Source organism: Myxine glutinosa, chromosome 10 (genome assembly GCF_964187855.1).
Source record: "Myxine glutinosa chromosome 10, kmMyxGlut1.1, whole genome shotgun sequence".
Classification (NCBI taxonomy): Eukaryota; Metazoa; Chordata; class Myxini; order Myxiniformes; family Myxinidae; genus Myxine; species Myxine glutinosa.
In genome coordinates, this window is record NC_136270.1 from 104,871,827 (window position 1) to 104,887,552 (window position 15,726).

A 15,726-nucleotide genomic window follows, 5' to 3' on the forward strand; every position below is an offset into this window, starting at 1 on the left:
GAAGGTGGATACTGAGAAACCATCGATGTTGGGGGCAAAGTTATGGGTGGATTTGGTGAGTGGTTTTGGGCAAACGAAGATTAATTTAGATTTATCATAGTTAAGTTCGAGGAAGTTGATTTGAAGCCAGAATTTTATTTCAGTGATGCAGTTTGTCAGGATAGAGCGAATTGTGGTGATTAAGCTGTTGTGGATGCTGTCAATTTTGCTTTGGATGAATGGAAGGAAGGAGATGCTGTTGTCTACTCTGAATGACAGGTGGTGGTATCCAGGGCGCTGAGGAGTTTGTTCACGTTGTAAAGTTTGTTTATTTATTTATTTGTTTATTTAGTTTGTTTATTGTAAAGAGTGCTTTTGGGATTCCGGAGCCAGAGTGGATAATTTGAGAGTAGTAGGCGGAGTAGAGGGCATCTTTGCAGTGCTGTAGGTGGTCCTTGTAGGCTTGGGAGTGAACTGATTTGGGTTTAATAGGCACAAGCTGGTCTAAACAGGGTGAGGAGGATGGTGTGATTGATGATGTCAAAGGAGGCGTTGAGGTGAGGAGGATGAAAATGTTGAGGTTGCCGGCGTCAGAGGAGAGAGAAGGTCGCTGGTGATTTTGAGGAGAGCAGTTTCAGTACTGTGGCTGGAGCAGAATCCGGATTGGGATGTTTCATACAGGTTATTGGCAGAGTGGTGATGTTTGAGTTGAGTGGCCACAGCACGTTCCAAAACTTTTGACAGAAAGGGTAGGTTGGAGATGGGTCTGAAGTTATTTAGGGTGTCAGGGTTTAGTCCAGGGTTTTTCCAGAATGGGGGTGAAGTTTCACGAGTTTTTGGGGAAATCGGTATGTGAAGCTGGATTAAGTTGAAACTGCTTGATGAGCCATGGAGATGGATTGGGTTTTGTTGTTGGTTGTCTGGGAGTTCGGTTGTTGCATTGCCAAAGGTTTCTGTGTGGTGGACACACTCGTTGGCTGTTGTCTTGTGTGACGTGGGTGGAGATGTATGTGGCTGCGTGTGGCTGCCTGGAGTCGGGAAGGCGGCTACAGTGGTTGATATTGGTTGTGGATTGTCCGGGGTGCTTCGATTTGCATAGGGGGTGAAGATTGGGATATTACATTATTTTGAGTAAGTATTGGCATGAGTAATTACATAAGTAATTATGAGTTATTATGAGTAATTAGTGGTATGAGTATTAGTTATGAGTAAGTGATTATTTTAGTAAAGTTACATGTTTCGCTGTATTGTGGATCTGGGGACAAGCTAGTTTGATGGGTACCCTGGGGTCTTCGGCGTGTCTATGTGTTTGTCTGTCTGTTACACCGGACTCTTGAATGGGTTTTCATGAGACGAATTTCAGACATAACAGTGAGAATCTATTTTGAGCGAATCACAGTGGGTGAGAAAAACATTGTGTGTGACCAGACACCAGAACTGACCAGAATTGAAATTGGAAGTAGACCAGGTTATTTCTATTATTTGTTTATTCGTGAAAATAAATAAATAATAGGGGGAGGTTCATGGAGGTTAATGGTGGTTTGTTTGTGTTAATGGAGGTTAATGGTGGTTTGTTTGTGTTAATGGAGGTTAATGGTGGTTTGTTTGTGTTAATTCTAGTTGAAACTCTAGCTGAAGTAATTTTCGTTTATTTTTATTATTTTATTGATTTTTATGACTTTGATTGATTTTTTGATTTGATTTGAGATTTGAGATGATTGATTTTTATTATTTTATAATTTTATTTTTATTGATGTTGGAAACAGGTAATGGGATGCTGAGAGAAGGATTGAATTTAATTTGAATTGGACTGGATTAAATGGGATTGAATTTAAAAATTGAATATTGGATAAAATTGGATCCACTTGGAAAAAGTGGATTAGGAAATTGGAGACAAGGTGTTCTATTAAACTATGAATTGAATGAATTGAATCTATGAATTGGAGACCTGTAGACCAGGTGTTCCACCAGAGGAAAAAGACCAGGTGTTCGTGGAGCACTTCACCTGCAAGAACGCCTTGGAACCAAGGTGGAAGTGACCAGTCCAGGTGTTGCTGACTACACCAACGGCAGTCTTTTGCGAGGGCAAGACCTCGTGGATCCACGCCACGCACTGTAAGTTGGCCATACAAGCACCAGACACTACACCACAGCAACCACAGTAAGGATGGGCCTAATCATAGGTACGATACTATTGATAGCGACAGCAGCTAGGGGAAGCTCCGATTCCAATAGATGCGAAAACGAAACCCGACACCTCACCGTAACATGGGGACAAAGAGTATCACTACCACGTTTCGAACAGAAAGCCCTGCACACAAATTGGGTAAGCGTAAAATGGCTAGCACTGTCGGCAGGGCCTGGACGCGTTGGCATTGTACTACAAAAGCAACGAGAGTTCCGGGAAAACGGGCAAGCTAGCATTGAGACCTTGGCCCAACCAGGATACAAATGGGGAACCCCTGATTTTAAGCTACAAACACGCACGCGCCTAGAGAAAGGCATGACTATGCAGGTCCGGTGCAGCGTCTGGACCCCAGGAGCGGCCAGTGGCGAAACTAAACACACACCATGCATCGAATACATACTCACGCCACACCCACAGGATAAGGCCCCAAAGAGGGGGGAAAACACATATTGGAAAGTGGCCAGGGAGGTGGCAACAATTCAAAATAGGACACACTGCTGGTCGTGCATGCACTTTCCCCAAGCAGGCACCACAGGAATACACATGATAGTGCTACCTCTGTCCCTCAATGACCTCTGCTCACAACCTATCGATTCCCCATGTTTAGTCACCACGCTGGAAAGAGAAGGGGTTGACAACGGCAAGAGTTGCAATCGACAATTTAATTATCGCCCGTCAATGATTGCCCATGTGGCCGAGAGGCCTGCCCCCGTCTGGGTCAAACCACAGAAAGGGAGGGTCTGCCTCCAGGGTTCCGGCCACTTGCGTATGGGAGAATCAGAATGCGCCTACACTCTCCCCGGGAAGCTGGGACAAGGGAGCTCAGGGATTACATTACGAATAGTACTGCAAGATAAACACAACCACAACATAACGGCTATAACATTCTCTAGGGGGGTTAGTAGGATTAATGGGGTGGTAAAGGGACTCCGGTGCTTATCCATCCACCTGGTCCCACCCCATGGGACAATGTTTATATGCGGCGACAAGGCTTACCCCTATTTACCAAATAATTGGGGGGGCACATGTTATCTGGGTTCAGTCCTTCCTGACGTTGAGATACTGGATGAGCTAGACCCAAAGTCCTTGGACAGGCGTTATAAGAGGTCAGTCATGAACGAAGATGGAACCACTAAACTACACGGGAGCCTATGGGAAAAGGTGTTTGGTTTCTTCTTCCCAGGAGCGGGCACCGTCATGGATAGTTTCCGGATAGATAAATTGGCTTTGGCCCTAGAAAAGGTGGCAAACGACACCGCTACGGCTCATGACATACTATTGGATACGGTGATTCACATGCGTACAATGGTGATGCAGAATCGGGTGGCTTTGGACATGCTCTTGGCAGAGAAAGGAGGGGTATGCGGAATTATAGAGGGAAAATGTTGCACTTACATACCCGATCCATCTGAAGGAGTGTCAGCCGCAATAGTGAGACTAAGGGAAACTAGCCACGCCCTGACGATCGATCGGATCGCGCGCGAGAATTCTTATAAATTTAGCTGGCTCACTGACTGGTTCCGGGGATGGACGGGCACCATAGTGAAGTGGTTATTGACCGCACTGGCTGTGATACTTGGGGTAGTAATTTGGGGGGCACTAATGCAATCTCTAGTCCTCCTCTGTATGAGAAAGTATTTTACAGGATGGAAAGTGAAGAAGCCGCCGACAACGACTATGGTTCTGACCACAGAGGCCGTCGACCTGAATGAGCCCTTCAACAAGGCAGTTGCGACCAGCGCTCCAGAAAATTGTATTGAATTTTGTTACGACTGTGATACTTGTGTGGATCCCATGTGGGAACTGGCTGCTGCCTGTAACGGTCTGTGATGACTGTGATACTTGTGCTATAAACCCCTTGCGTGTACTGGCTAACGCTGCTTATGTATTACAAGCTGACAGCTGTACACCCCCTTCCGACCCAACTATGGATCTGATTGCGACGCTGGGCCTGGCGGTCGAGGGACCCGACGTGGATATCTTAGACCCGCAAGCCGACCAGGCGCCCATGGGAGACTTTGACATAAAGGAAGTTCCTCTCTTTGCTTCATATGTATTAAGTTCAAATGCTTCAAGTGAATCGGATTTTTACGCTCTGTACCCTGACCAGGAAATTGAGACACAAGATACTGACAATATTATGTATTCCCCAGAACAGCAGCACGTGAGGGACCTCATGGGCATGATCGTTGATTAACTTCGAAGATCTGCAAGGACCGAGTCTGCAAAGGGTGGGGGGAGCAAGTTCCGCAGGGGAGGTTGTTGGCCCCCTGGCGGAGCAGAACCTCATCTGGACCAGACGCCTTCGTTGTGGATCCGAAACGTTAATGGACTTTCATGTTCTGAGCCCTCAGGCTCCAAGCACGCACCACACGACACGTTCGCCAAATGCACGGGCGAGGCGCTTTGGGCGGACGATATGCCCTTGGGAGATACCCGCATTACACAATTATTTTTCAATAAAGCCCGATGTGGCACGTTGTCTCTTAAGATACTTTGTCTCGACGAGACAAGAGGCAGGAATGTCAAGTCGTAGATTCGTTATTGCTTAGAATTCTGTATAAGACGTCGGTCGAATAATATGTTATGCTTTAAAATGTTGCTTAATGTTTTTCATAAGTAAATAAAGGGGTTTTCGCTTTGCTGTGGATAAATGGGAAAGTACTCGATGCATTTCGTGCTGGACGGATGGCTCGTCCTCCGTGTGCCCTCTTGATGCAAGATAAGCCCGGTCATAAACTCTCTCCATTCGGTCCGCAGATGGCGCCTCGAGCCGCGGGCTGGCGGACGTTTATACGCGCGTGGAATGTGTAGTTTCATGTAAAATGCTCGGATTGTAGACATAAACCTTTGAATAATGGTCTTATCTGGGCCAAGCATGCACTCTTCTCTCTGTGAGTTACATTTTCTGTCACCTCAGAGCTTTGAAATTACATCTGGTCCGAATGATAAGGTGCGTGCTGCACTCCCCCGAATGACAGAGCGGATAACGGTGGGGGCTAGGGATAACGGTGGGAGGAACTCTCGCCAGTTCCTTTGTTCTCTCGGAGATTTTCTGATAAGCGTGTTCCTATTTAAGTGAACTGTGAATCAATGCATTTTTAGGAAGGGCTGAACGTGGCATGAGGGCAAGTCGTGCTATAGAGTTCGCTTCCTCCGGATCTGTATAAGTTGGTATTAATAAAGATCGTCATTCTCAGGCTATTGGTGGAACTTCTTTTAAGAGCCAAGAGTTGTTTCTTGACACTAGCACATGTGTGAAAAGTGGTTTTCAATGCCAGCACAAGTGTGGAAAGTGGTTTTGCAACACTAACACAAGTGCGGAAAGTGGTTTTCAACGCCAGCATAAGTGTGGAAAGTGGTTTTGCAACACTAACACAAGTGCGGAAAGTGGTTTTCAACGCCAGCACAAGTGCGGAAAGTGGTTCTGCAACACGAGCTGTAGTGCGGAAAGTGGTTTTCAACGCCAGCATAAGTGTGGAAAGTGGTTTTGCAACACTAACACAAGTGCGAAAGTGGTTTTCAACGCCAGAACGAGTGCGGAAAGTGGTTTTCAACGCCAGCATAAGTGTGGAAAGTGGTATTGCAACACTAACACAAATGCAAAAAGTGGGTTTCAATGCCAGCACAAGTACGGAAAGTGGTTCTACAACACTAACACAAGTGCGGAAAGTGGTTTTCATTGCCAGCACAAGTGCGCAAAGTGGTTCTGCAACACTAGCTGAAGTGCGGAAAGTGGTTTACAACGCCAGCATAAGTGTGGAAAGTGGTTTTGCAACACTAACACAAGTGCGAAAGTGGTTTTTCAACATGAGCACGAGTGCGGAAAGTGGTTTTCAATGCCAGCATAAGTGTGGAAAGTGGTTTTGCAACACTAACACAAGTGCGGAAAGTGGTTTTCAACGCCAGCACAAGTGCGGAAAGTGGTTCTGCAACACTAGCTGTATTGCGGAAAGTGGTTTTCAATGCCAGCATAAGTGAGGAAAGTGGTTTTTCAACACTAACACAAGTGCGAAAAGTGGTTTTTCAACACCAACACAAGTGCGAAAAGTGTTTTTTCCACACTAATACAAGTGCAAACGTGGTTTCCTGCACCAACACAAGTGCGAAAAGTGGTTTTTCAACACTAACACAAGTGCGAAAAGTGGTTTTTCAACACTAACACAAGTGCGAAAAGTGTTTTTTCCACACTAATACAAGTGCAAAAGTGGTTTCCTGCACCAACACAAGTGCGAAAGTGGTTTTTCTATACTAACACAAGTGCGAAAAGTGGTTTTTGAACACTAACACAAGTGCGAAAAGTGGTTTTTCAACACTAACACAAGTGCGAAAAGTGGTTTTTCCACAATAATACAAGTGCAAAAGTGGTTTCCTGCACCAACACAAGTGCGAAAAGTGGTTTTTCAACACTAACACAAGTGCGAAAAGTGGTTTTTCAACACTAACACAAGTGCGAAAAGTGGTTTTTCAACACTAACACAAGTGCGAAAAGTGGTTTTTCAACACTATCACAAGTGCAAAAAGTGTTTTTTCCACACTAATACAAGTGCAAAAGTGGTTTCCTGCACCAACACCAGTGCGAAAAGTGGTTTTTCAACACTAACACAAGTGCGAAAAGTGGTTTTTCAACACTAACACAAGTGCGAAAAGTGGTTTTTCAACACTAACACAAGTGCGAAAAGTGGTTTTTCAACACTATCACAAGTGCAAAAAGTGTTTTTTCCACACTAATACAAGTGCAAAAGTGGTTTCCTGCACCAACACAAGTGTGAAAAGTGGTTTTTCAACACTAACACAAGTGCGAAAAGTGGTTTTTCAACACTAACACAAGTCCGAAAAGTGGTTTTTCAACACTAACATAAGTGCGAAAAGTGGTTTTTCCACACTAATACAAGTGCAAAAGTGGTTTCCTGCACCAACACAAGTGCGAAAAGTGGTTTTTCAACACTAACACAAGTGCGAAAAGTGGTTTTTCAACACTAACACAAGTGCGAAAAGTGGTTTTTCAACACTAACACAGGTGCGAAAAGTGGTTTTTCCACACTAATACAAGTGCAAAAGTGGTTTTCAATGCCAGCACGAGTGCGGAAAGTGGTTTTTGCAACAATAACACAAGAGCGATAAGTGGTTTTCAACACGAGCACGAGCGTGGAAAGTGCTTTCGCAACACCAACACAAGTACGAAAAGTGGTTTTTGCAACAATAACACAAGTGCAAAAAGTGGTATTCAATGCCGGCACAAGTGCGGAAAGTCGTTCTGCAACATTAGCTCAAGTGCGGAAAGTGGTTTTCAACGCCAGCACAAGTGCGGAATGTGGTTCTGCAACACTAACACAAGTGCGGAAAGTGGTTTTCAATGCCAGCTCAAGTGGGAAAGTGGTTCTGCAACACTAGCTCAAGTGCGGAAAGTGGTTTTCAATGCCAGCACAAGTGCGGAAAGTGGTTCTGCAACACTAGCTCAAGTGCGGTAAGTGGTTTTACAACACTAACACAAGTGCGAGAAGTGGTTTTGCAACACTAACACAAGTGCAGAAAGTGGTTTTCAACTCTAACACTTGTGTGCAAAGTGGTTTTCAATGCTAGCTTGAGTGCTGAAAGTGGTTCTCAATGCCATCATGTGTGGAAATTGGTTTTTTCAACACTAAAACAAATTCCGCCACACCAACTCGTCCGCCAAACCAACTCGTCCGCCAAACCAACTCGTCCGCCAAACCAACTCGTCCGCCAAACCAACTCGTCCACCAAACCAACACGTCCGCCAAACCAACACGTCCGCCAGACCAACATGTCCGCCAAACCAACACGTCCGCCAAACCAACACGTCCACCAAACCAACACGTCCACCAAATCAACACATCCGCCAAACCAACACATGGGCCAAACCAACACATCCACCAAAACAACACAAGCGCCATAACAATACATCCGCCAAACTAACAAATCCACCAAACCAACACATCCGCCAAACCAACACATCCGCCAAACCAACACATCCGCCAAACCAACACATCCGCCAAACCGACACATCCGCCAAACCGACACTTCCGCCAAACCGACACATCCGCCAAACCGACACATCCGCCAAACCAACACATCCGCCAAACCAACACATCCGCCAAACCAACACATGCACCAAACCAACACATCCGCCAAACAAACACATCCGCCAATCAAACACGTACGCCAAACCAACTCGTCCGCCAAACCAACTCATCCGCCAAACCAACACTTCCGCCAAACCAACACATGCGCCAAACCAACACACACGCCACAACAATACATCCGCCAAACTAACAAATCCGCCAAACCAACACATACACCACAACAATACATCTGCCAAACGAACACATCTGCCACACCAACACATCCGCCAAACAAACACATCCGCCAAACCAATACATCCGCCAAACCAACACATCCGCCACACCAACACATCCACCACACCAACACATCCGCCAAACCAACACATCCGCCAATCCAACACATCCGCCAATCCAACACATCCGCCAATCCAACACATCCGCCAAACCATCACGTCCGCTAATCCAACACGTCCGCCAAACAAACACATCCGCCAAACAAACACATCCGCCAAACCAACACATCCGCCAAACCAATTCATGCGCCAAACCAATGCATCCGCCAAACCAACACATCCGCCAAACAAACACATCCGCCAAACCACCACACATACCAAACTAACACCCCCGCCAAACCAACACATCCGCCAAACCAATTCATGCGCCAAACCAATACATCGGCCAAAACGACACATGCACCAAACAGCCCATCCGCCAAACAGACACATTCGCCAAAACAACACATCACCCAAACCAACACATCCGCCAAACAAACACATCCGCCAAAGCAACACATTCGACAAACAAACACACCCGCCAAACCAACGCATGCGCCAAACCAACGCATGTGCCAAACCAACGCATTCGCCAAACCAATGCATCCGCCAAGCCAACAAATCCGCCAAACCAATTCATCCGCCAAACCAACACATCCGCCAAAACCAACAGATTCGCCAAACCAACACATTTGTCAAACTAATACATCCGCCAAACCAACACATCCGCCAAACCAACACATCCGCCAAACCAACACATCCGGCAAACCAACACATCCGCCAAACCAACACATCTGCCAAACCAACACATCCGCCAAACCAACACATCCGCCAAACCAACACATCCGCCAAACGAACACATCCGCCAAACCAACACATCCGCCAAACCAAGACAACCGCCAAACCAACACATCCGCCAAACCAACACATCCACCAAACCAACACATCCGCCAAACCAACAAATCCGCCAAACCAATTCATCCACCAAACCAACATGTCCGCCAATCCAACACGTCCGCCAAACCAACACGTCCACCAAACCAACACATCCGCCAAAGCAACACATCTGCCAAAGCAACACATCCGCCAAAATAACACATGCGCCAAACTAACACATCCGCCAAAACAACACACGCACCATAACAATACATCCGCCAAACCAACACATACACCACAACAATACATCTGCCAAACTAACATATCCACCACACCAACACATCCGCCAAAGGGTCATTCCATGTCAAATCATCAAAGAATCTGCCGTCATCTCTCAGATTTTTGTAAAACTTTGGGAACCAATTGGGACCCATGAAAAACGGCAAGAACTCAAATATTTTTGCTAACAGCCTCTTAATTAGTGAGATACAGACTAACGAACTTTGGACTAATTAGCGCGACGTCGCGAATTCAAATGGCCATATCTCTAAAAGTATAACACCTAGAGAGCTGGTTTTGGTGTCATTTTAAAGGTATTTTCATGCCCTATGAATTTGTCTGGGCAACATTTTCCTACCTCCAACCACAAAAAAGTTATCACAAAATATAAACTTCAATTGTGAATCCCCAAAAAATGTATCCTTCAAATTTCCTCAAATTCATCCCAGAGGTACCTTATGATGTCAAGAAGCTTCCACATAAATTGGAGGTAGGAAAATGTTGCCCAGACAAATTTATAGGGCATGAAAATACCTTTAAAATGACACCAAAACCAGCTCTCTCGGTGTTATACTTTTAGAGATATGGCCATTTAAATTCACGACGTCGCGCTAATTAGTCCAAAGTTCGTTAGTCTGTATCTCACTAATTAAGAGGCTGTTAGCAAAAATATTTGAGTTCTTGCCGTTTTTCATGGGTCCCAATTGGTTCCCAAAGTTTTACAAAAATCTGAGAGATGACGGCAGATTCTTTGATGATTTGACATGGAATGACCCTAACACAAGTGCGAAAAGTGGTTTTTCAACACTAACACAAGTGCGAAAAGTGGTTTTTCCACACTAATACAAGTGCAAAAGTGGTTTCCTGCACCAACACAAGTGCGAAAAGTGGTTTTTCAACACTAACACCAGTGCGAAAAGTGGTTTTTCCACACTAATACAAGTGCAAAAGTGGTTTCCTGCACCAAAACAAGTGCAAAAAGTGGTTTTTCAACACTAACACAAGTGCGAAAAGTGGGTTTTCAACACTATCACAAGTGCAAAAAGTGTTTTTTCCACAATAATACAAGTGCAAAAGTGGTTTCCTGCACCAATACAAGTGCGAAAAGTGGTTTTTCAACACTAACACCAGTGCGAAAAGTGGTATTTCAACACTAACACAAGTGCGAAAAGTGTTTTTTCAACACTAATACAAGTGCGAAAAGTGGTTTTTCCACACTAATACAAGTGCAAAAGTGGTTTCCTGCACCAACACAAGTGCGAAAAGTGGTTTTTCAACACTAACACAAGTGCGAAAAGTGGTTTTTCAACACTAACACAAGTGCGAAAAGTGGTTTTTCAACACTAACACAAGTGCGAAAAGTGGTTTTTCCACACGAATACAAGTGCAAAAGTGGTTTCCTGCACCAACACAAGTGCGAAAAGTGGTTTTTCAACACTAACACAAGTGCAAAAAGTGGTTTTTCAACACTAACACAAGTGGCAAAGTGGCTTCCTGCACCAACACAAGTGCGAAAAGTGGTTTTTCAACACAAACACAAGTGCGAAAAGTGGTTTTTCAACACTATCACAAATGTAAAAGTGGTTTTTCAACACTAACACAAGTGCGAAAAGTGGTTTTTCAACACTATCACAAGTGCAAAAAGTGTTTTTTCCACACTAATACAAGTGCAAAAGTGGTTTCCTGCACCAACACAAGTGCGAAAAGTGGTTTTTCAACACTAACACAAGTGTAAAAAGTGGTTTTTCAACAATATCACAAGTGCAAAAAGTGTTTTTTCCACACTAATACAAGTGCAAAAGTGGTTTCCTGCACCAACACAAGTGCGAAAAGTGGTTTTTCAACACTAACACAAGTGCAAAAAGTGGTTTTTCAACACCAACACAAGTGCGAAAAGTGTTTTTTCCACACTAATACAAGTGCAAAAGTGGTTTCCTGCACCAACACAAGTGCGAAAAGTGGTTTTTCAACACTAACAAGTGCAAAAAGTGGTTTTTCAACACTAACACAAGTGCGAAAAGTGGTTTTTCAACACTAACACAAGTGCGAAAAGTGGTTTTTCCACACAAACACAAGTGCAAAAGTGGTTTCCTGCACCAACACAAGTGCGAAAAGTGGTTTTTCAACACTAACACAAGTGCGAAAAGTGGTTTTTCACCACTATCACAAGTGCAAAAAGTGTTTTTTCCACACTAATACAAGTGCAAAAGTGGTTTCCAGCACCAACACAAGTGCGAAAAGTGGTTTTTCAACACTAACACAAGTGCGAAAAGTGGTTTTTCAACACTAACACAAGTGCGAAAAGTGTTTTTCCACACTAATACAAGTGCAAAAGTGGTTTCCTGCACCAATACAAGTGCGAAAGTGGTAAGCCAACTTGGACTTTCCCTGGGGATCTTAGACTGTGAAAGTTGCATCACCTCGAATTACCCACATGGGAAATCCCAGTTGGAATTCCCCAGATAAGAATTCCCCTCAGGCCCAGTTGAAAATGAAAGTATATGATACTTCAAAGCAATTGATGGTTGTTCCCTGTGTTCCCTGTCATGGCTAGGTTAGAATGATTGTATAATACATTACAAATGCTGATTTTCGAACCTATATGCCATACGAACATGTACATTATTGCTCATATCTCAGAAACTATTGGAGTGCCCATCACAAAACTTATGTGGAAGCTTCTTGACATCATAAGGTACATCTGGGATGAATTTGAGGAAATTTGAAGGATACATTTTTTTTGGATTCACGATTGAAGTTTATATTTTGTGATAACTTTTTTGTGATTGGAGGTAGGAAAATGTTGCCCAGACAAATTTATAGGGCATGAAAATACCTTTAAAATGACACCAAAACCAGCTCTCTCGGTGTTATACTTTTAGAGATATGGCCATTTAAATTCACGACATCGCGCTAATTAGTCCAAAGTTCGTTAACCTGTATCTCACTAATTAAGAGGCTGTTAGCAAAAATATTTGAGTTCTAGCTGTTTTTCATGGGTCCCAATTGGTTCCCAAAGTTTTACAAAAATCTGAGAGATGACGGCAGATTCTTTGATGATTTGACATGGAATGACGCCAAACCAACACATCCGCCAAACAAACACATCCACCAAACAAACACATCCGCCAAACAAACACATCCGCCAAACCAACACATCAGCCAAACCAACACATCCGCCAAACCAACACATCAGCCAAACAAACACATCCGCCAAGCCAACACATCAGCCAAACAAACACATCCGCCAAACCAACACATCCACCAAACCAACACATCAGCCAATCCAACACATCCGCCAAACCAACATATCCGCCAAACTACCACACATACCAAACTAACACCCCCACCAAACCAACGCATCCACCAAACCAACGCATGCGCCAAACCAACGCAGGCGCAAAACCAACGCATCCGCCAAACCAACAAATCCACCAAACCAATTCATCCACCAAACCAACACACCCACCAAACCAACACATCCGCCAAACCAATTCATCCGCCAAACCAACACACCCACCAAACCAACACACCCACCAAACCAACACATCCGCCAAACCAACACATGCGCCAAACCAACAAATGCACCAAACCAAAGCTCACATTTTTGTGACATCGTTTCATTGTACAGGGTCCGGCTGGGAGGTGTGACGATTTTCAGAAAACTCGTACAGTTATTTTTAGTCGAATTTCAATTTTTATTTTTTTTAAAGACTAAATATATAATGCCATTTAATACACTGTAACAAAGACATTTTAAAAATGTAATTCATGTTTGAATTGGGTATAACAATGCAAGTGGGGGGTCTAGCGCATGCGTGATGGCTGTTGGTTACTCGTCGTTAGGCGCCATTTCAGTAGCCATGGAGCTGTGGACGATTGAACATCGCGTCTTTGTAGTTGAGACGTTTATTCAAACGGGTAGTTCGGTGGTGCTTACACAGCGCAGATTTCGTACTCACTTCAATGTTGGTCGACGTGGCGCCGTTCCGTCTCGAAACACAACATTGAAGTGGGTAAAAAACTTCAGGACAACTGGATCTGTGAGGCCGGGAGCAGCTCGGGGAGGCGATCGAACCGTTAGGACCCCGGAAAACATCAAAAGGGTTCGACAAGCTGTGGAGGCCAGCCCTCGTCGGTCAGCGGTACGGCACGCTCGCGCTCTACGGATGTCAGACAGATCAGTTCGTCGAATTTTGCACTTGGACCTTCATTATCACGCGTACAAAATCATGGTGGTTCAAGAACTGCAGCAGAATGATTTCGTACGGCGGTTTACGTTCGCAGAAAGAATGCTGGAACTGCTGAGGGATGCTGCTGTGCTGAGAAATGCTGGAACTTTTCCGCGCGTCTGCAAGAATGCTTGGACAAGAACGGCCGCCATTTAGATGATGTCATTTTTCAAACATGAATTACATTTTTTAAATGTCTTTGTCTGCGATCACTGTAGCTTCTTACTTTAACATGGACAACAACATTATATATGTAGTCTTTAAAAAAAAAAAAAATTGAAATTCGACAAAAAATAACTGTGTACGAGTTTTCTGAAAATCGTCACACCTCCCTGACGGACCCTGTATTAATGGAGCGTTATCTTTTGATGAAGACCAATGTTTTGGGCATCGTCAACGTACTACAGCAACACATCAGTGTACAAGGTTTTGTAATTACCTTATGTTTGGGCATGGTATACCGACGTGTGTGATTGGGTGAGCATATAAGCTATTATTTATGAACTGAGTATCGTGGAGGCTGAAATATGCAAGGTCTCTTTCTGCTATCCACCACTCCTGTGTGTCCCACCAGATTGCACATAAGCCAACTTAATTGTTTTTCAACATCACAGATTGTGTCTGCACACACACAACTACACTCCTCCTTTATTCCTTTTTTGTCCTGGTGAATGAAGAGAGACACAAGAAAAAGAAGAAAGACATCTGAAAAGAAGCCAGCATTATTGGCCTTTCGTACATACCGTGGGCAAACGATTAGATCAACCAATCAGAAATGGGTTCAAGGACTTGAACCCTCCCAACTTGACAAACTTGTCAATCCAGTTCGTGGTCACAGAAGGACATGCTCTATTTTAAGTACACAAGGCCTGAAAACAACGTGACATAATTTGTAATTATTATAAACTAGCAAATGAAGTCGCTTTGCTGACGGATTTAATCAAAAGACAACACGTTGCACTTCACAAACATTTTGTTCTTGTCACTATGTTTATACAAGATGATGATTCGTAATACCAAATACCACCACGTGGTGTTATACAATACACATTTACACAGAGAATTGGGGTCTTCCCCCATTCTGAAATCCCCCTTATGTACCTACAGCGGTTCATTGATCAACTAGCACTGGACATCCCATCCTGGCATGTGTATTTTCCACTATCAGTATCAGTACCAGCTGGTACAAACAATCATGTATCGTGCATCATCCTGTGGCAAGAACACTGTGTTCTGACCCCAGGTGGAGCTGCCCTGGCTCCTCATCCTAGTCTCCATTCCAGCTCCATGATTATCCGGCTGATCCTTTTCCTGCGCTTTCTCAACAACCTGGACAGGAGACATTTCGGAGCTGGGATGTTGTTGCTCACTCTGCTGGCTGCCCATGTCTGCAATGGAAATGTCAAAGGTGGTGGAAAAGGAATTATCTGAGGTAACAAGTCCTGTGGACCACAAGATGTACAATGATCTCGTGTCTGACTGTCTTAAATTATTTTGTCGACGCATCTAACATAATTATGTTTATAAATTTCTTTAATATTCACAATCAGCTGAAATGTATATTAAAGACAAATTAAACACGTCACAAATCCAAGCGATCGCCCTCAATGCTGAGGTAAACAACGCGATTAAAACCTTTAAAAACCAAGCAACCCTTTTCAATCATCATTTCTTTACCGACGAACACTGTATCCACAAACTTGTAACTCGAAGGAAAAATGGTAAATGTACATCGAAATAATCGCTCAAAACCAGAGATAATAACCCGGATGATTGTTCTTCAATCGCTTCTTTTTTTTTTCGACGTTACAAATTAC

The 15,726-nt window shown here is 44.0% G+C and overlaps 1 long non-coding RNA gene across 1 annotated transcript; it reads right to left on the reverse strand.

Moving 5' to 3' along the window:
• Positions 1-14,828: 14,828 nt before the first annotated feature.
• On the reverse strand, positions 14,829-15,726 carry LOC137433580 (uncharacterized). The gene is made up of 2 exons (XR_010985665.2): positions 15,587-15,726; positions 14,829-15,297 (listed from the first exon to the last, which is right to left on the reverse strand). It is a non-coding gene; the product is annotated as an uncharacterized LOC137433580 (long non-coding RNA).